General features: G+C 48.2%; 1 long non-coding RNA gene and 4 other non-coding genes across 5 annotated transcripts; 3 read left to right on the plus strand and 2 right to left on the minus strand.

Moving 5' to 3' along the window:
• Positions 1-73, minus strand: TRNAR-CCG (transfer RNA arginine (anticodon CCG)). The gene has a single exon. It is a non-coding gene; the product is annotated as a tRNA-Arg (tRNA).
• A 4,251-nt stretch (positions 74-4,324) lies between these two features.
• Positions 4,325-7,611, minus strand: LOC131513585 (uncharacterized). The gene is made up of 2 exons (XR_009262663.1): positions 7,351-7,611; positions 4,325-4,835 (listed from the first exon to the last, which is right to left on the minus strand). It is a non-coding gene; the product is annotated as an uncharacterized LOC131513585 (long non-coding RNA).
• Positions 7,612-7,951: 340 nt separating this feature from the next.
• TRNAA-AGC (transfer RNA alanine (anticodon AGC)) lies at positions 7,952-8,023 on the plus strand. Its single transcript has one exon. It is a non-coding gene; the product is annotated as a tRNA-Ala (tRNA).
• Positions 8,024-14,962: 6,939 nt separating this feature from the next.
• Positions 14,963-15,034, plus strand: TRNAA-AGC (transfer RNA alanine (anticodon AGC)). Its single transcript has one exon. It is a non-coding gene; the product is annotated as a tRNA-Ala (tRNA).
• A 3,768-nt stretch (positions 15,035-18,802) lies between these two features.
• Positions 18,803-18,874, plus strand: TRNAA-CGC (transfer RNA alanine (anticodon CGC)). The gene has a single exon. It is a non-coding gene; the product is annotated as a tRNA-Ala (tRNA).
• Positions 18,875-19,249: the final 375 nt, after the last annotated feature.

Genomic DNA, 19,249 nt, shown 5'->3' on the forward strand with positions numbered 1-19,249 from the left:
CGACCACGAAGGGACTCGAACCCTCAATCTTCTGATCCGGAATCAGACGCCTTATCCATTAGGCCACGCGGCCAGCTGACAGGTCGCCCCCGCCACGTTCGACACAAAGAGTAAGTGGCGTGGTGGGGAGGGGTCCTTGCGGACGCGAGCTCTGAGGATGCTGCGGGGGGGGGGGTGGGGGGGGGGAGCGTACGACCGCAGGGCGCACACCTGACCGCGGGGACCGCGGGGATGCGGGCGGCTTGATGGCGCAGACGGGTGCGGCCGTCACCTGCCGGGACCCGCCGGGGGCGCGGCCTGGGGGCCCCCAGGAAGGCCGGCCGCTGGGTTTCCGCGCGCTCCGGAGAAAGGAGCGGGCCCCGGGGACTTGCGCGTGTGGCTGGTCCTGGACGCGCGATGTCCCCGCTCCGTCTGCGGCCTCATCCACGGTCAGGGCTCGGGAGGAAGCTCGCGGTCACCGGGAGGGAAGGGGGGGGAGGGTCTCCCGCCGGCGTCTCCCGGGTCTCCAGTTTCTCCGCCGCGTCTCCCCTGCAGGTGGGCGCGGTGCCCCTGGTCGCCCAGGCCTTCAGTCACCATCTTCGGCGCGCCCACTGTGGGGGCTGGACCTGGGGACGCGACCCGCAGCAGGTGCGCGGCGGGGCGGAGGTGGGGGGGGGGGGGGATGGCCCGAGGGGGCTCGGGCCCCTCGCTGTCACTAGGACACAGCGCTGTAGAAACTCAGACACCACACCCCGTTCGTTTCAGGAAGGGGGTGAGGGGACCAAAACGTGACCCCCTTCGGGCCTCAGCCTGGACACGGAACGGACCAGTAGGTGGACAGGAGGGACACACATGTCTTTCGTGTCAGTTTGGGGTCACCTGGGAGCCTTCACAGGGAGAGGAAGAAACCGCGAAACCTGAGTGTTTCTATGCCGGGTTCGACGAAAAGGGGGCGAGGTGGGGTGGGAGTAGGACAGGCAGAAGGCAGGAGGCCAGTGTGGCAAGTTGGGGAAACTCAGCCAGGCCCGCTTGTTCGGCTCCTTCCTGAGTCCCTCTGTCTCCTCAGGTGAGGGCGCTCCTCTCAGCACAGAGAAGGCGCCTCTCACTTGATGGGGTCTTTACCTGTTTGGAGGGTGGGGGTCAGAGTGACCTTCCTGCTTCTGCCATTTTCTCAAACTCCTTCAGCTGAAGATACCCAACATGCCAGGATGCCTCATTTTGGGGTAAGGCCCTGAACCCCATGGTGTGAAAGAGTTATAGTTCCTGTTCACCAAGCATTGTCACTCTAAAATATGTATTTCTGCAAGGGCTGGGGACCCTCAGTCAGTTACTCTGGGAGCAGGGCCACAAGAAAATAATTTCGGTGACTCTCAAGATCTAACCACAGAACTCCAAACCAGTCCAGTGCTCTGACAACTGAACTGCTTCAGTTACTAAGAACATCGTATGGACGCTTTGCGCCACAAGTAAGGTGATCTTTGTGTTGATGGGCTTCCGAGTGGGCTAGTCATGATCAGGGAAAGCTGGCCGAGCCCTGGGGAAGGCCGCATAGACCGAAAAGAATGAATGCATCCTTTGTTTTCATACACCGAAGTAATAGTTGGGCCCATTTGCCACAAACCTCCCTGAAAAAAAATCTTCACACGTTCTCTCTAAATCTACTGGACTCTAACTTCTGTCTCTCTTCCTTTCCCCTCTTTTGCCTCATTATCAAATTTCCCATCCCCCATCCATAATTAGAAATCAACGTATTTGCAGGGTCTTAGTGTTTACACTCTACAGAGGGGGAAAAGGAGGAATGAAAAGAGAAAAAAAAGGGAAAACATTCCTACATAATAGTATTTACATCTATAGTATCTTCCTTTCTGTCTGATCCCAATTTGATAAGTCACATGGCTGCACAAATTTCCGGCTTTTTTTGACCATGACGTACCCATCAATCCTTAGGTAGGCAGGGGAACGCTGCTTTCCACCAAAACAGAAACCTGGTTTCAAGTCACAGCTTTACTCTGAAGGGGTGATGGGGGGGGGGCAGGTTGGGGACAGACTATAGCCCTGCCAGTTCTGTTATGGCCCAAATGGCAGAGACGAAACCATCTGACACAATATTTTAAGACCAAGGACGTGCTAGAATTCATGATTCTAGTAAAAATCTTTAGGTCAAAGAGTGAGAATACAGACGGAAGGAATCTTACCACCCCTGGCAAACAAATTTACAAATTTGAAGGTGGACTGCAGATCCCAGCTGGAAATAAGTTTTGCATGACAATTAGGTAGCACTCTTTGGAAACAGGTGGTCACCGTGCAGAGGAGATAACATTACATTTCGGAAGTCTAAACTCTTCAGGGGATTCGTCTGGATTTTTATCTAGACGTCATTACATACATCATCCCTTCCCCAATTTTGCATTTTTTATTTCCTTCTTCCTTCCATTATTCTTGTACTTGGTTAGACTAGACCGACCACAGTTTTCCTTAAATATGATGTTGGCTTTGGATGCATATGGATGATCTTGTTTCCATTAAGAAAACATTTCCTGTTTAGTTTTAGGATACAGTAGAAGCATAGAAGCAATCTTCTCCAACCTGCCTGGGATAGCTTTAGATTTCTGATTTTTTTTCTTTTTTCCCTTTTAGTCACCGTGCTGCACATCACATGCCAGGACTTACTGATCTTATAACTGGAAGTTTATATCTTTCTCTCCCTTCACCCATTTGGCTCCCATTCTGGCAACTACTGATCTGTTCTCTGCATGTATGAGGTTTTTCATTTGTTTTGTTTTAGATTCTACATGTAAATGAGATCATATGGTATTTGTGTCGCTGTGTCTGACTTACTCTACTTAGCATAATGCCCTCGAGGTCCATCCATGTTGTCACAAATGGCAGGATTTTATTCTCTCTTTATGGCTGAGCAATACTGCGTTCTGTGTGTGTGTGTGTGTGTGTGTGTGTGTGTGTGTGTGTATCACATTTTCTTTATCCATTCATCCATTGATGGACACAGGTTTTTTTCCATATCTTGTATTATTGTAAATATTGCTGCAGTAAACATACGGGGCGCAGGTATCTTTTCTATTAGTGTTTGTGCTTTCTTGGACACATACCCAGAAGTGGAATTGCTGGATCACAGGGTAGTTCTATTTTTAATATTTTCAGGAACCTCCATACGGCTTTCCAGAGTAGCTGCACTAATGTGGATTTTGAATTTTTCCAAATTCCTTTTGTTACCTATTGAGATCATGTCATTTTTTTCTCCTTCAAGCTATTAATTCATCTTAGTAATTGTTTTTTTTTTCCCCCGATGATAAATCATTCTTGTGTTCCTGGAAAAATAATTTGTTTGGGTCAACATGGTGTTTGTGTTAACATGCCTGTATTTTATTCATAATTTTTGCAACAATACACATGAATGAGATTGGTCTTTGATTTCCTTTTCATTCAGCTTTGGAAAGTTTTGGAGTAAGGGTTACCCTAGCTACTGTAAATGAATTGAAAACCTTACATTTTTTTTCTTACATTTTTTTTAGTACACTGCAAAAAAGCTTAAACGGTATTAGAAGTGTGCATAACATTGTTCCAAAGCCTGCCCTCGTTTTAGGTGACCACACTGCTTTTCCTTCACCAGCTCCTCAAGGATTTCTGAAAACTGTTAGTATGTCCTGAATATGTTTGGGGTTTTGTGCAGGATCTGGAGCTGTCTGAGACTCCTGCCAGAATGAGCTGGGGATATTTAGGATCAGCTCTGTTTCCCTGAAAACACGTAATTTCAAACTTATTTTCTTTCTGGGTTACAGAATTTGTCCAATAAGAAATTGTTTCATGTTGGACTACCTCAGCTTTGAGAAAGTCCATCTCTAGCAGGAAAAGACAGTCACAACTGAGGTCAGGATGCTGACATTCAAATTGGCCTCAGGACCTTATCTCGCTAAGCAATACTGGGCACCAGGAAGGGGTGTGGTCCTAATGGTACTAACACTGTCTTCTCTAACACAGTCTAACAATTAGTGTATCTCGGCCACAAATAACTCTTAACAGCAGGCTAGGTTAGAAGGCAAAGGTGTTGTGAGCAGGACTGGAGCTTGTAGAGGGAAGCCCCAGCCGGGTCCGAGCCCAACACCTTAGCCATGTGGTCATCACAGCATCCGATGTCTCAATTCCTTATGTATCTATATCAATCATAACATTTTGCTTCAACATCACAATGTTTTAGGTAAACAGGTGTGATTTTTAAAATTCATTGGCAGGGGCAGATCCATGTGTTATGAGACCTAAAGCTTATATATAATATCAGGGATCACCTTTAAGAAAAAAAATGTGTATTCAAAACGACGAATACAGAGTCAACGGTGAAAGTAACTATTTATTTAGAATAAGAACATAAATAGAAACAGATTACAAACTTTAAAAAACTGATGGATTCCACAATCACAGAGTTAGCTTACTGATATGCCTCTATAATATGTCTCTCCTACACTGCTTCGCTGCATTATTTTTATTACCTTTCATATAACAACAATTGTGTCATATTATTTTCTATAGGTGGAAGTAGATAACTCAGCCTTTCCTCTACCATGGCTGGATTATTTTGTAAGATATAATTTGGAAAAGGATGTTTTCAGCCTCACAACTGATTGTTAGCAAGGCCAAGCATACTTATTTGTTGAATTGTTGTTCACATTGGGAAGTCCTTGAAGCTTTTTCACAATGAACTGCCCTTCCCACTCTCCCACACAGCATGGGAAGAGAGGGAAGTCCTTGGTGAGTTAGGGCTGAGGTACCAGAAGCTCCCAGGAGCCTGTCAGCCAAGACCTCCAACTCTTGCTGCTTCGAGATCATGGCTCATCCTGGCTTTTCTGGTGTTTAAAAAATGATTAAAGAAGACGAGTTAGGTGATACAAACAAACTTCAGTGCTTCATGAAGTGGACAGTCTCCTTTCAGAGAACTGCAAAATGGGGTTAAAGGCAGAGGAAGCTTTTATAGCATAAAGAATAAAGAACAAGGAAGAGAAAAGAAAACACTTCTGATTGGCTGGGGCCGCATGGACCTTGTCTGGAGAGAGAAGGCCCAGTTGACTGGGCGCTGGGGAGTGGCAGACTGGATACTCTGCGGTTCTGGTCAAGCAGATCATTCACAGGGACACGGAAGTTACCTATGTTTTGCAGACGTTTACAGATGTGCCTTCCCCCCAGCCCCCCACCAGCAGGAGTGGCTCCAACATGGGCCTGGAAAGCTATTTCAACAAATGTTTATGTAAGAAGGAAATAATAGAGAAGTTACTTGGAAGAATTCCAGGATGACCTGAATCCCCTCAGTACCTTCAATATTTGCTGATACTTGTAGAGATGCAGAAAAAGAGTCCAAATAAATAAAATCAGGAATAAAAATACCTGTGGGGGGATGGGCTAAATGGGCAAGGGGCATTAAGGAGGACACTTGTTGGGATGAGCACTGGGTATTACATGTAGGGGATGAATCACTGGGTTCTACTCCTGAAATCAGAATTGCACTACATGCTAACTAACTTGGATGTAAATTTAAAAAATAAATAAATAAATTTTTAAAAAGAATGAAAAATACCTAATTATCTGGACAGGGATTTGTAAGAATTCCCTTCTCTCTTCCCTTAAGATGGAGCTGGAGTAACGGAGGCACAGGTATGGGTAATCATTTCAGCCTAGTTTCCTCCTTCCAGCCTTTGCAAGGACCTTTCCATGAGCAACTTCTACGTGGGGTTGGCTCTCTCAAGCTGAGGAAATTTCTCTTACAGTAAACAAAAAGACACAGAAATGGAAAGTGAATAAATTCAGAGATGATTCCAGGTAGTTCAACAGCCAACTAATAGGAATTCTAAACAAGAGAAGAAAGGGAATGAGAAAAAAGAAGAAAAGAAGAAGGAAGAACAAAAGGGAGAAAATTATCAAAGAAATATTTTTAAAATATGTTCCTAGAAACGGGGACCATGAATTTACAGATTAAAGGCGAATTAGTTAAGAGAATGCCAACTGCTGTAAGACCAAACAACATCCCAAATATATAATGACTCAGGCAGAAAGGAAATGTGTTTGCTGTTCACACACAGCAGAGACCGGGGGTTCCTGACCAGCACAGGGTGTCCCTGCAGTCAGGGACACAGCTCCTTTTGGTGTGTGGGTTTACCATCTTCCACACATGGCTTTCAAGTCTGCCTGCTCATCAGGAGAGGGTATAGAGAAAGAACCTGTAGGACTGGTTGAGATTCAGCCCTGGAAGAGGGACAAATCACAAATCACGTCTATTTCTCACGGGCCAGTCTTCTGCAGACGCAAAAATCAAACTCTCTAGATTTGCGCTGTCTTCAGACTTCCAGATACACGGATTGTAGTTTTTATCAGACATTTTACCCAAGGCTGTCCCATATGTGTCTAAAAATTGTCCAAAATCAAACTCCATCTTCTGAATCCCGTCCCACTTACGACAACTAAAAACAAATAAATAAGCAGAAATCCTATTGCTCCCAGCTAACTAGCTTGGAGGAAGACAAAGACGCCCACATCAGTCAAGCTATGTGTGTGTGTTTCTAAGGGCACGCCATCTTCTCAAGCCCACCAAGACTCTAATTCCTGTCCATTCACTCTCCTTGTCAAAAGGTCCCATCCTTCCCATCCCTCGCCTCTGCTGGTTTAGGCCTTGAACACTGCTCCTACGAACAACCACCAGACAACCTCCTTCTGTACAGCAGGACAGAGCAGGGTTGAACGGCAACCGTGGCTCTCCCTCGTCCCCCCAGTTCTGCTGTTCGGATTTGTTGTTAGCCGGCAGGTGCGAGTACCCCGGGCCAGCCATAAATGTAGAGTCTCCAGGGCCAAGCCCGATTTCGATACCTTTACGCTTGGAGGAGAAAGATAATTTGCATGTCCACGGATAGAACCTGAATCTCGGCTCCTGCAATAAAATATGCTTAGATGCTTACATTCAGAAACTTCGTGTTTTGTTTTGTTTTGTTTCCTGAGAGCCCTGTAAAGCATACGCATTTATCTACATTTGTCTCTCTTCATCCTCTGCCCCAGGTCCCCAGCTCAACACGCTGAAGCCACGCGAGCTCCCGGGGTCGGTATTCCCCGCTGCCCCAGCGGCCCGGGCCGAGGCAGGTGCACCCCCACCCCAGGACCCACATCGCGGCAGCGCAGACACACGGTTGGCTTTCCTGCCTCGCTCGGGAAAGACGCCCACGTGTGGTGACCGAGCAAGCAAGTGCGGGGGGGGGGGGGGGAGCCGTTCTCCGGAAGCGCAGACTTAGGGGATTTGGAGGGGAAGCAAATTCACCAAACGTAGGGACAGGCACGCTCGGCGAACACGTTCGTCCGGCTGTGCAGAGACGTCTTTCTTACCAAGAGTGGCAGCGCTCTTCGCGGTAGGGGCCCCCGTCCAAACCCTTCGTGCAGCTCGTGACCGGGAAGGTCAAGAGCCCCCCGAGTCGGCAGTGCCTCGAGTGTCCCCAGCGGGAAAGAATCCACCCGCGGGGCGGCGCACCAGGACCCACACGGCGGGAGCGTGCACACGGCCGGTCCAAGGGCCGATTCAGGGAGCCGGGTTTGCAGACCGAGCCCCCTGGACGCGCCGGCCCCGCGCTCCTCGCAGTCGGTGCGGTTCGGGCCCGACCGGGCGCTGCGCTCCGCCCGCTCTGCCCGCGTCCCCGGCGCATCTCCGGGCCCCTCGGGTCCTGGGGGTCCTGGTCCCCTCATTGCTCCTCCCCCTCGGCCCTCGGCCGCCTCTCCGGACACACGGCTCCTCCCAGACCTCCGCCTGGGCGCGCAGTGAGGTCCCACACGGGACCGCCGTGCGGCCCGGGTTCCCCTTCTCCCAGCGCGTCCTCGGGGCAGTCTGGTACTGGGCCCGCGCACCCGCCTCGGAACCGCGAAGGGTTGTGAGCCGCCACTGAAACCCGCAGCGAACATTCATAGGCATATTTCCGGGCCTCTCTGTGTACGAGGGGGTGTAGCTCAGTGGTAGAGCGCGTGCTTAGCATGCACGAGGCCCCGGGTTCAATCCCCGGCACCTCCACTTTTGAAGACGCAGGTTTTGCTCCAACAGCTCTCCGGCCGCCTCGCCATTTATTAAAACGTGTCTGCTCCTCTCTCTTGTCTCTTTGTTTTCTTGCAGTCCTCCGAACTCACATGAAAAACAGCGAGAACCACCCGACCCCACTCTGCTTGCGGTGCGCGCGCATCTCTTCTCCAGGACTGGGAGTAGCCGAGTCCGCAGCCACCTGCTGGCGGGTTCTCCACCCGAGAACTACCGCAGCAGCGACGACCAGGCGCACCTGCAGCGGCTTCACCTCGCGGTACCGTCGGAGAGCAAGACGCACGGAGGCGCAGCGCACTGGACCCTGTCCTTCGATGCCCTCCTTCTCCGAGCTGCTGGGGTGGCGGGGGGGGGGGGGGGGGGGAGGGGGCGGACGAAATTGGGCATTCCCAGCACCCGCCCCCAGTCACAGTCCTCCTTCCTCCTTCCGCCCTCTCCTCCCATCCCCTCTCTCTGCTGTTACACCTTTAAAGTCGTTCCTGACTTTGAAGAAACTTCTCAAGTATCACGTAAACTTATCATCTAGACAGAAATTCTTTGTGTTAAATAAACTCTATCCTTCTTATCCGACTGACTTGAAGAAGCACCTGCTTGGCTAATACTGATAGATGAGTTAAGAGGGGAATCAGAAAATAAAGAGACAGCCCCATCCCCTTTCTTAGCACCCCCGGTTCCATCCCACATTTTGAAGGGCTTTGTACATTCAACGTGTGAACACCTCAGCACACACTTCCAAGCTTCAAACACTCCACTTGGCAAAGAGCCAGTCCAGGGCCACCTCCTAGGCCTAGAAGCATGCATGCTAATGGCATGGTCTGCCCTCAGAAGGATGGCCTCCGAAAGGGGGGTGGGTGGGTGACGTCTGTTCAGGCCCTGGAAGAGGGGAGGGTCTGGGCTGTTTTGATAGAGAATTCTGGGAGCCCCCATACATAGAGTGTGGACCCAATACCCACAGGAAGAGACATGGCCAGGAGGGGCCCCAGGACATAATCATCTCTTGCCCATGGTTAAACATGAAACCGAGTGGATGCCCCAGAGTTTAAGGGGATATTTGTGTTTAATCAGACTTTTCCAATGTAGGTCTAAGGTTAACGTTACAGGCTATCTTTTCCAAATTAACCAGTTTCCTGACTCATGTATGTGTGTGTCCTGTAGTGTCTCTTTTGAAAATACAACTTGTACCTGAACCACAGAACCGTGTGCTTAACATTAGATTGTGATAATACCTGCAAAATTAGAAGGTTATGTAGGGGACGCAAAAGATTTCCTCAACCCTCTCAGGGTCCCTGGCTGGGTCTGAACATTAAAAAGACAAAGGCAGATTAACAGGAGAAAAACATACAAATTTACTTAACATAAGTTTTACATGACACCGTGACACGAGAGCCTTCCTAGGGAAAGGATGACCCAAGGAAACAGATGTGAGTATGTTTGGGTTGGGTTGGGTGCACAGTGGTCACCCGTGGAGGGATGTGATAGGTTAAGGAGGCTGAGGTAATCTGGCAAATTGGGGGAAATTTAGCAAGGTTGTTTTTCAGGGGCGTCCCTTTGTCTTTGGAAATAAGGATGCTTCTTTCAGTCACAGGGCGGGCATCTCTCACAGGTCACCTTTTATGACCTGTTTCAGGGAAGAAGGGCAATAGAGGGAGGCCAGAGTGACCTTTTGCTGTTTTCTCAGATCCCTTCAGCTTAAAATATGTAACATACCGAAGTGCCATATGTTGGAGTTGCATGTCCTGAACTCCATCGGTAATAGGATAGAATTTGTCAGGGAAGAAATAATCTAAACTTTATAGAGTTCTCCAGCGATGTTATATGGTAAAGGTTTGTGAGGATTTTGTGGCATAGGTTGTATTACCTTAGGACTGTTAAATCAATTAAACAGAGAGGCCAGTAGACGAGGGGGCTCTAATGCCTGCTTAAGCAGATTAAAACTAAGCCTGTATATTCTCGAAGGTTCAGAAATAGAAACAATAAGGACAACAAATCACAAACAGCCAACGAGGCTTTAAGCTCTAGCCAGTCGAATGACTTCCTTTCTTGTCTTCTGCTCTGTGTTTATACCTGCTGTCAGAGGGGCATCTCTAACCACCACAAGCTTGCCCCTAGCAGATCCGAGTTGATTTTTGCTCAAATAAGCTAAAAAATTTTCATATGCCTCAGTTTATCTTTTAATAGGTAGAATTTTAGGGTAAAGAAAGCTCTTCTGAAAATGTTGATTTAAAAAAAAACATGAATTTCATTTGTACTGCTTTCTTAGGTTGGAGAATGAGGACAATGAAATGTACGTTTTAATGGGAGAATCTTAAGATTCATCAGAGCTTTAGCATTGTTGTTGTTTGGGGAAGGAGCTTATGATAAATAGACATAGAAAAGATTCGGCCACCCAAGGAGCTTCTTGGGTGTACTTTTCTAAAAATAAAGTGAAGAGCTTGGAGGAATCGGTCCTTGACCTTGTGAGCACTTTCAGGTAATGTGCACATCCATGTTCTGGAGAATGGCGTGGGCACCACCAAATGGCCATCTTGGGAACATCAGAGTCCTTTGCTGTGCATGAGAGTTCTCAGATGGCAATAGCTTTCTTTAATGGTAGATTGTGGTTTTTGATTATGTCCTTCTGGATTCTCAAAATCACATCAAGAAACCGTTTTTACAATGTGGACAGTAGTTTTCTTTTCTTTTTTTTAACGTTTATTTATTTTTGAGACAGAGAGAAAGAGAGCATGAACGGGGGAGGGTCAGAGAGAGAGGGAGACACAGAATCTGAAACAGGCTCCAGGCTCTGAGCTGTCAGCACAGAGCCCGACACGGGACTTGAACTCACAAACCGTGAGATCATGACCTGAGCCGAAGTTGGAAGCTTACCCAACTGAGCCACCCAGGGGCCCCTGGATAGTAGTTTTCTAGGGCATTTCTTCTAGCTTCAAAATTCTAACTCCCCAATATGCTTCAACACTCATAATTGAGCTTTTTTTCAGATGTACATTTTCCTCTAATAAATCATTAACATTTTCCAATTTTTAATTAAGTTTCCCAAGACAGTTAAAAATCTCTGTGTTTCTATAGTGGTGAGCATAGCATAATGTACAGAGTTGTCGAATTATTTGTTGTGCACCTGAAACTAACATAACAGTGTGTGCAAACCATACATCAACTTAAAAAAACATATGTTTCCATATCATAGCATTTCAAAATCACAGTCTGAAGTCACATGTACTGTCAGGATAGATGTGAACTCTTAAACCTTTAGCAGGTTGGAACATTAGTCCAGCCATCTGAGTGGATGTTGGGCAAAAGGGTAGGTAGCTTCTTTTACCCAGTTTGAAAAAGTTACAGCACATCCAGCACAAAGTACACCTTGAATCTTTAAGGATATGAATCACAGTTGTGCAGGGGGGCTATCAGCACACGGCAGTCAGGACATATCCCCCTTTCTCTGTCTGACAAAGAGATCAATGAGGCTCCTTAGTAGACTCCTATTAGATAATTCTGGTCACCTCAGTCTCCTTCACCAGCTTGTAAATACACTCATGCCTGACCTCACTAGACCTTTCGCCTCTGAAAAGCTTTGGCCGTCAGCACCGTCGACAGCCCCCTTGGCATGGGTCCTAATAGGATTCTATGTCAGAACTTCCACTTTTGTATACTCTTGCTCATACAATCCACGTTTTCATAGCTTACAGACACTGGTGAATCAGAGGAAGGTTTTTCTCTCAGTGCGTCCTTCCCCCTCTCCTCTGAACTGTGTGTAGTTCTAAGCTTTCCCCTGGGACAGCCACCAAGTATACTGTCCTTGCCATGGAGCCCGGGGGCTGCAGCCCAGCGGACAACTGAGGAGACCAGCAAATGCACCAGCGGGAGACCAACAATTAGCTTTCCCCTAACGTGGGACTCAAGCTCACCAACCCGAGACCAAGAGTCTTCTGCCCCACCAACTGAACCTCGTGCAGCAAGGTGGTTCCTCGCCTCCTTTGAACCATGCCTCAGGCCACAAGCCTAGAGGACCAGCTGGGATTTAAATCAGAATCTGCTCATAGTGGTTTACAGGAAAATTGAAAGGCAACAGAACTCTTGTCATCTATGATTTTCTTTTTGACTTTTTGGTTAAAACAGCTGCACAGAACCAAGTAAACTATATAGAATCAACGATTTGCTCTTTCTCAGTCAAACTATTTAACCCTCTACTCTCATTCCTGATTTTCAGTAAACGCCCAGAGAAACAGGCCCTGGATTTCTGTCCTCCGTATTATCAAAGTCTTACTTGTTCCATGTCACGACTTCATTTCTCATAACTCCAGAGTCCCCTACAGCCAAGAGAATCAAAGTAAAGTAGAATGGGAGGGGCTCTTTAGAATACAGGAGAATCGTGACACCAAAAAGTAGGACAAGAAATATTATGCTGAGAAGTGTCTGTCAATTCTTATTTTACTGAGTGCTTTTAGTATATTTGTATTAGTTTTTTTCTTAAAGTTTATTTATTTTTGAGAGAGAGAGAGAGAGAGAGCGCGCGCCAGAGCATGAGTTGGGGAGGGGCTGATAGAGAGACAGAGACACAGAATCCAAAGCAGGCTCCAGGCTCTGAGCTGTCAGTACAGAGCCTGACACGGGACTTGAACCCACGTGCTGTGAGATCATGACCTGAGCCAAAGTCAGACACTTAACCAACTAAGCCACCCAGGCACCCTACTTGTATTAGTTTATTAGGGCTGCTGTAACAAATTACCACAAACTTGGTAGCTTAAAACAACAGGAATTTATTCTCTCACAGTTATCTGGGCTGGAAGTACAAAATCAGGTGTCAGCTGGGTTATGCTCCCTCTGAGTCTCCTTCTTTGCCTCATCTTCCTTTCCGGCAGCTCCCGGTACCCCTCCACTTCCAATCTCTGCCTGCATCGTGGCACGGCCTCCTTTTCTCTGTGTGTCTCTGTCTCTGACATGTTTTCCTCTTCCTAGAAGGACATGAGTCAGCGGATTTAGGGCTCATCATATTTCAATATGATCTCCTCCTAACTAAATGCATCTACAAAGATGCTATTTCTAAATAAGGTCACATTTTCAGGTTCCAAATGGACACGAACTTTTGGAGGACACTAAGTCCTCCAGTAAAATATTAAACATACGTTGTCTTTTGTCAAATGCTTTTTCTGAACCTATAGAGATAATCATGTATGTTTTTTCCCTCCTTTTCTCTATCAACATGATGGTCTGTATTAATGTTGTTAAAGATAAGCCAGAGCTGATTAGTAGCTATAATAGCAGGAAAAACAGACTTTATTCAGGAATATTGTAATAGGGGGAAAGAGGCCTCAGTATAGAACTATCAATTCCAAATACAGTGTTTGGCAAGTGGGAATTTATAGCCAAGAGTGGGGTGGGGGTTCATCAGTGGTTAGGAAGTTCCCAAGAGGAAACGTCAGAGGTAAGGAGGGATTGTGGCTGAATGGCCCTAACAGGATTCTTGCTGGAAGTGGGCCACAGTGACCCTATGTCACCTGGGGGATGGTGGAGGATAAGGGGCCCAATTAGACATGGAAGGTGATCAGATACGGAGGATGGGGGACACCTAGCTAACCCGAATAAGGACTCTTACAGAAACTGGACAACACAGAGATGAAAATCAAAGACCCAAAGCCAAAGCCTAGTTGAAAAGGAGAGCAGGGGGCTTTGCATAGACTTGTGTGGAGAAGGGAATCTTTGCCGATATCTTTCTTAATAATGAGTGCTCTGTGCATTTCTGGAATAGCCCCCAGTTGGACATCCTGTATTATGTGAAATAGGCTTATAGTTTTAATTTTTGGTGCAAACTGAAAAAAGTGGTTAATATTAACTCACTTTATGCACTGAATAGGAAGTTTTTCTTCTTTTTCTATGCTTTGAATAATCTAAGTAGCATCATGACTTTCTGATATTTAAGTTTGGTAGAATTTGCTTGTGAAAGTGTTTTTGCCTGGTGCACTTTGGGGGGGCGTGCCTGTTCAACTTTCTAGAGTAATAGCCTGCTGGCCTCCCGTCTGTACAAGGATTAACTTGGATATGGTATTTACAAAATCCACTTCATCTAAGTTTTTAAATCATTTGCTGAACTGTGCTACGATGCTTCTCACGACTTTAAAAGCCCTCTTGTCTTGATGGGGACTTGGCTGCGGTCCTGATTTTCTCTTTTCTTAATTAGGTTAGCTGGAACTTTGACTCTTCTGTTGCCTTTTCAAATATCTAGGTTCTTTATTAGTTCCACTTTTTAAAACTCGTTATTTTCTGCATTCGTCTTTATCAGCGCTCCCTTCTTTTAGTTTATTCCGAGTCTTCTGGTTTATCACGCTGTTCGTCTTCTAACGTCTTGAGCCGAGACTTTGGTGGCTTTTTCACTGTTGCCAGCGTCCTTCTAGCCTCTAATTGGAGAGGCTGGGGAACCACACTGTCTCTACCCAAAGAGCCACGTCCGCACCGTCAGCCTCGCAGGTGCGCTCCTGGGGCTGGAGGGGGGGGGGGGCGCGGCGCCTGCCGCCCGGGCGGGGGGTGGTGGTGAGGCGGGGGAGGGTGACAGGTGCACCGCCCGCGCGGTCTCCCGGGAGGACCGACCCCGGGGCGGCGTCTGCGCGCCCCCCGCCTTTTGCACCTGTCCTCTTCGGTCGCCTCCCTGCGTACGACTTCTGGCAGCCGGGAGAGCGGGAAAACGAGAGCGCGGAGGCCCGAGAGAACGCGTTCGCCACGGCCTCGCGGGGCGGATCCGGGGCTCCCATGGGCTCTGGCCCGCAGCGCGCTTCGCTCGTCTCTCCGCGGAGCGAGCCTCTGTCCCGGCTGCGAGGTTGCGGAGCCGCCGCATCAGGCGCCGCGGACCCGGCCCAGGCAGCCTCCGGGAACCCGTCGCCGGCGCCTGCGCTGCCCTTGAATAGCCTCCCGGGACAACGCTTTTCCCGCGGGGGTGTAGCTCAGTGGTAGAGCGCGTGCTTAGCATGCACGAGGCCCCGGGTTCAATCCCCGGCACCTCCACTTTTGCTCCGGGTCCCTCCTCACCGATACGGTGGGCGCGGGGGCCCCGCCTCCATTTTGCAGCTGTATTAACCGCGCGGGAAAGGAGAGGCGAGGACGGAGAGGCCGACTGGGGGAAGGGCGCGGGCTCTCACACCATCTTCCTAGCTCCCCTGCTTCCGGCCGCGGTGGCCGCGCCCACAGCCCTCGGCGTGGGTGCAGCGCCGCCCGCAGGCGTCCGCGCAGGGTCCCCGCGCCCCAACACGGGTGCCAGCCGAGTTCCGTCTGCACCCCTAGCGACCCGGCCCGAGGCAGGTGCGCCCCCATCAGTGCGGTCCTCGCACCAACCGTGGTGGCCCCTGCGAGCTGATGAGAAACGCAGAACGTCCGCCCCCGCGCAGACCCGCCCAACCACGACCTGGATCCCCAACCGATTCATTTGGGAATCGCCGGGTTGGGTGATTTGGGAAGCTTTGGGAAGCGCCGGGTTGGGTGCTGGGACGTGGCTCAGGAGGGTATACATTTTAAGTGCATGCCTGTATTCTAATCTTTTCCCAATTTCCTATTCCAATGTAGGAGATACAATTGCAAAAATGTACTTCTATTGTCGAACCATTTGTGCGGCCTGATAATGGACCTTGTTCTCTCCCATGGTAATATAATATTAATATTTTCTGAATCAACATACATAATTGAATTCGAGGTGAAGTTTCTTTTTCCTTTTAATAAACATTCGCAAGTGTTGCAATCAACACTGTGCTAACTTCCAACATGTACTGGGAACTTTGTGTCTGTCTTTGTGCTCAGCAACATTTAAAATAGCATAGTATCTTGTAATCATTTCCATACTCAGAGCTGCCTCGTCCTCATCAAATCTTTAAGAGCTTTGGTATTAATACCAAAATTAACAATTTGGCTAATACCAAAGTCCCCTTTCGTGTACTAAGCCCTGTGATACATTTTGAAGATCCCTAACCCTTAGCTACCACAATGGAAGTGTGGGGTGACGGACTGCTCAGGTATTGGGAATCCTGGTTCCCTGAACAAACATAATGTCAAAAGTTTCCCTGTGAAGTGATGAGGAAATTTTTTCTTTTTCTTTTTCATTCCTTTATTTTTTGTGATTAGGGAATTTTCAAAGGATAAATAAGTTCCAAGGACAATTCTTTCTCAAGTTAAGATGTCTTGGCTTTGGGATTTACATCTCCATAAAAGATTCAGAAGTAGTGCTCAGGAGCCAGACTTTCTTAAAACGAACGATAGTTCTCTTTCTATTCTGCTGTCATGTTTTCCCTCCTCTTGTTTTCAAGGTACAATTTTACAGTGTCTTTCTGCCACTTGTACCCACCATGTCAGGAAACTATGGGAATTCATGAAGTCACAAAAAGAAACAAGACAAAACATGAGAAAGAATATCTTGAATTATCACGACTGCCTTTCTGTATTATATTAGGGCTCAGCCCAAATGTGGGGGGGGGGGGGAAGGGGAAAAAAAAGGAAAAGGGAAAATAATGCTTCCTTCCTTCCAACCATAGACTTCTCCATGGAAACCCACCTCTGTGATTTAAAGGAGAAGAGAATATAGTAAAAAGGTCAAAAGCTTAGTATGAGAACGCTTTAGAAAATATTGGATGGAAAAATTCTAAATTATAAAAACAAATAAAATAAAATAACAAAACATTATAAAAATAAAACAATAAAAACAAATAACATGTGCTGCCTGAGCTGTCTGAGGTACTTCTTTGAGAGCAAGTTGTGTCTAACTTTGACTCAGAATAAGACTGACTCATTTTAAAGTACACTGTAGATGAATTCTGGAACTTCAACCATGTTTTATTTGGGTGTTCTATCTCAACAAACTTATCTTTTGTTTAGCTTTCTCAGGGAGAAATTACAGATTAAGAAACTCTTAGAGGAAAGGTGATGTGGTCATGTGTGGGACCATCTGTGAATGTGCTGGAGGCAGCAGTTGGGTAGGACCATGGGCTGCACAGGAATGTGGGAGCAGACATGATCCCTTAGGCCATGTAGACACTCTAACTGAAAAGGCAGTGCTTTATTTTTTTCAGAGGCACATTTAATTGGAGAAAAAGGATGAGTTAATCATTTACCACCTAGTGTAGAAAGTTTCTTCACATTCAGTCAAGATAGGAGACTTATTAGAGCAGTATAACTAATCTTCCCTGTCCATGTTAACAAGGTGAGACATTGTAAACACACACGGATCCTAAGTGTGGATTGGAATTCTGGAGCACAAAAGCTCCCCACATAAAAAACCGACTCCTGCTGGCCTGCCACCTTTTTAAAAATGGCACCCAACCAGTTACAATGTTTCCACCTGTCCTAGATGCACTGGCAATACGCTTCATGTGTCCTCAGGGTCTGAGTTCTACTTTATGAGATAAATGGTTATTTCACTAGAAGAATCATGTTTGAAACTCATCCTACTATCTCCCCTGGAATAGATATTTTCAATCATGCGGTGGATGGAGAGTCTGAATGTTGTCAAAGAACATTGATTAACAATTATGCTGTTCAGTGTACCTTGGGGCAAACAGAAAAAAAGAACCCCAACCTCTTTGTGAATCACTTGTAGTACTCCTGCTGATATGTAGGTTTCTCCAGGAGTGATTTAAGGGGTAATTACTGGATGATCCTGGGAGTTTTCACAATTGTGTTTCCACAGCATCGAACAGCCTAGATAATATTCCAGCCATCCTCTTACAGTTACACACACACACATACACATGCACATACAACCACGTACCAGAGCTTGCAGAGTTTGGTGGGGGGCACTTCTCAAGCACTCGAGTCCAGTGAAACCTGCCACTTGTGTTTCCTTCTTATCTATTCTAGCAGCCCCATGAACCAGCCAAGAGAGAAATTCTGCCAAACCAATAATGTCCTTTCAATTTCAAGAGGCTCAGTGACACACTTACTTAAAAAGATGTAAAACGAAGAAGAGAGAATACCAACTAGGAGCCTGGTGTCAGGAAATGAGTCTTTCTGGGTCTCCCATGGAAGTTTCAAGGCCGCAGACCTAACCAGTGTGAATTGTAGGGTTCAGGGTCAGTCTGGGAAGAAGTCTCCCCCTCAGAATCCCGCCCCCAGAACCATCAGTAAACGAGTTCCTGAGTCCACATCTCCCAGGACACTCAGCTCTGGTTCTGCTATTATACTTGTTCTGCTCACGCCCACCCACCCCCACAGTCAGGTCTGGGCACTGGACGCGGTTCGCCGTGCGGCACCCCCAGGCCGACCTTAGAGACGGATCCCTTAACTTCCACGTGCCCCGAACCACACCCACCCCTTCCTCTCCACGCCCCACCCCCCATTCTCCGGAAGATCAAGGACCACAAATCTCTGGGTTGAAAGACGGGTCCCTTCGCGAGTCTCCATCTGGGTCTTGCTCTGTAAACCCAGTAGGTCCCTATCCCTGTGCGGCCACCGAAGCGTTATTACCCTGGACGCCCCCTCCGGCCTGCTCAGTTGCCTTCAGGCTGTGATAAATCCGACTCTGAAACTCCGAAAGGCCTGTGGTATGGATTCCCACCCGGGTTTTCCCAAGAAAATCTTGCCCTGCCCTTCCCTTCCCCGTGGAGCGGACAGCAAACAGCAAGACGTGTTCAAGCCAGGGAAGAGCCGGCCAGTTTTCTGACAAGCGCTTCCAATATTCTGTGCCCCCTTTCGAGCTCTGTTTGCTAAAAGGCTAGTCCCTCCGCCCCCGCCCCCCCACACCTGCGGCTCCTCCACCCCATGGAGACAGGTGCGGGGAACCTGCGGCGGCCGGGGGGTGTAGCTCAGTGGGAGAGCGCGTGCTTCGCATGCACGAGGCCCCGGGTTCGACCCCCGGCACCTCCAGCCGCCCCCCACCCCCTCTTTAGGAGGTGCAGGTTGCACTGTCCTACCTTCTGCTTCTTGACTCCCTGGCAGAATGCTCACCAGAAAACCAACACGTGACCCAAGACGTTAATTTTTTACTCTGTTTAGACCCCACGAGCCTCAAAGTCACCAGAGGCTGCGGGCAGAAGAGGCGCGCAGTCGGTTCCCTGCGGCAGGTGTAACGCGTCACTGCGCACGCACAGGCTGAACGCACAGGTGTGCGGCTCGGGGCGGGGGGGCTGTGGCAGCGGCCCTGCTGCTCACCCTGCGGCCGCATCTCCCCACCCCTGCCCCCAGGTCCCGCTGGCCTCCCCCCCTCCGCCTCCCTCCTGTAAGAACCCCTGTGATCGGCTG

This window comes from Neofelis nebulosa, chromosome 6 (genome assembly GCF_028018385.1).
Source record: "Neofelis nebulosa isolate mNeoNeb1 chromosome 6, mNeoNeb1.pri, whole genome shotgun sequence".
NCBI classification, from domain to species: domain Eukaryota; kingdom Metazoa; phylum Chordata; class Mammalia; order Carnivora; family Felidae; genus Neofelis; species Neofelis nebulosa.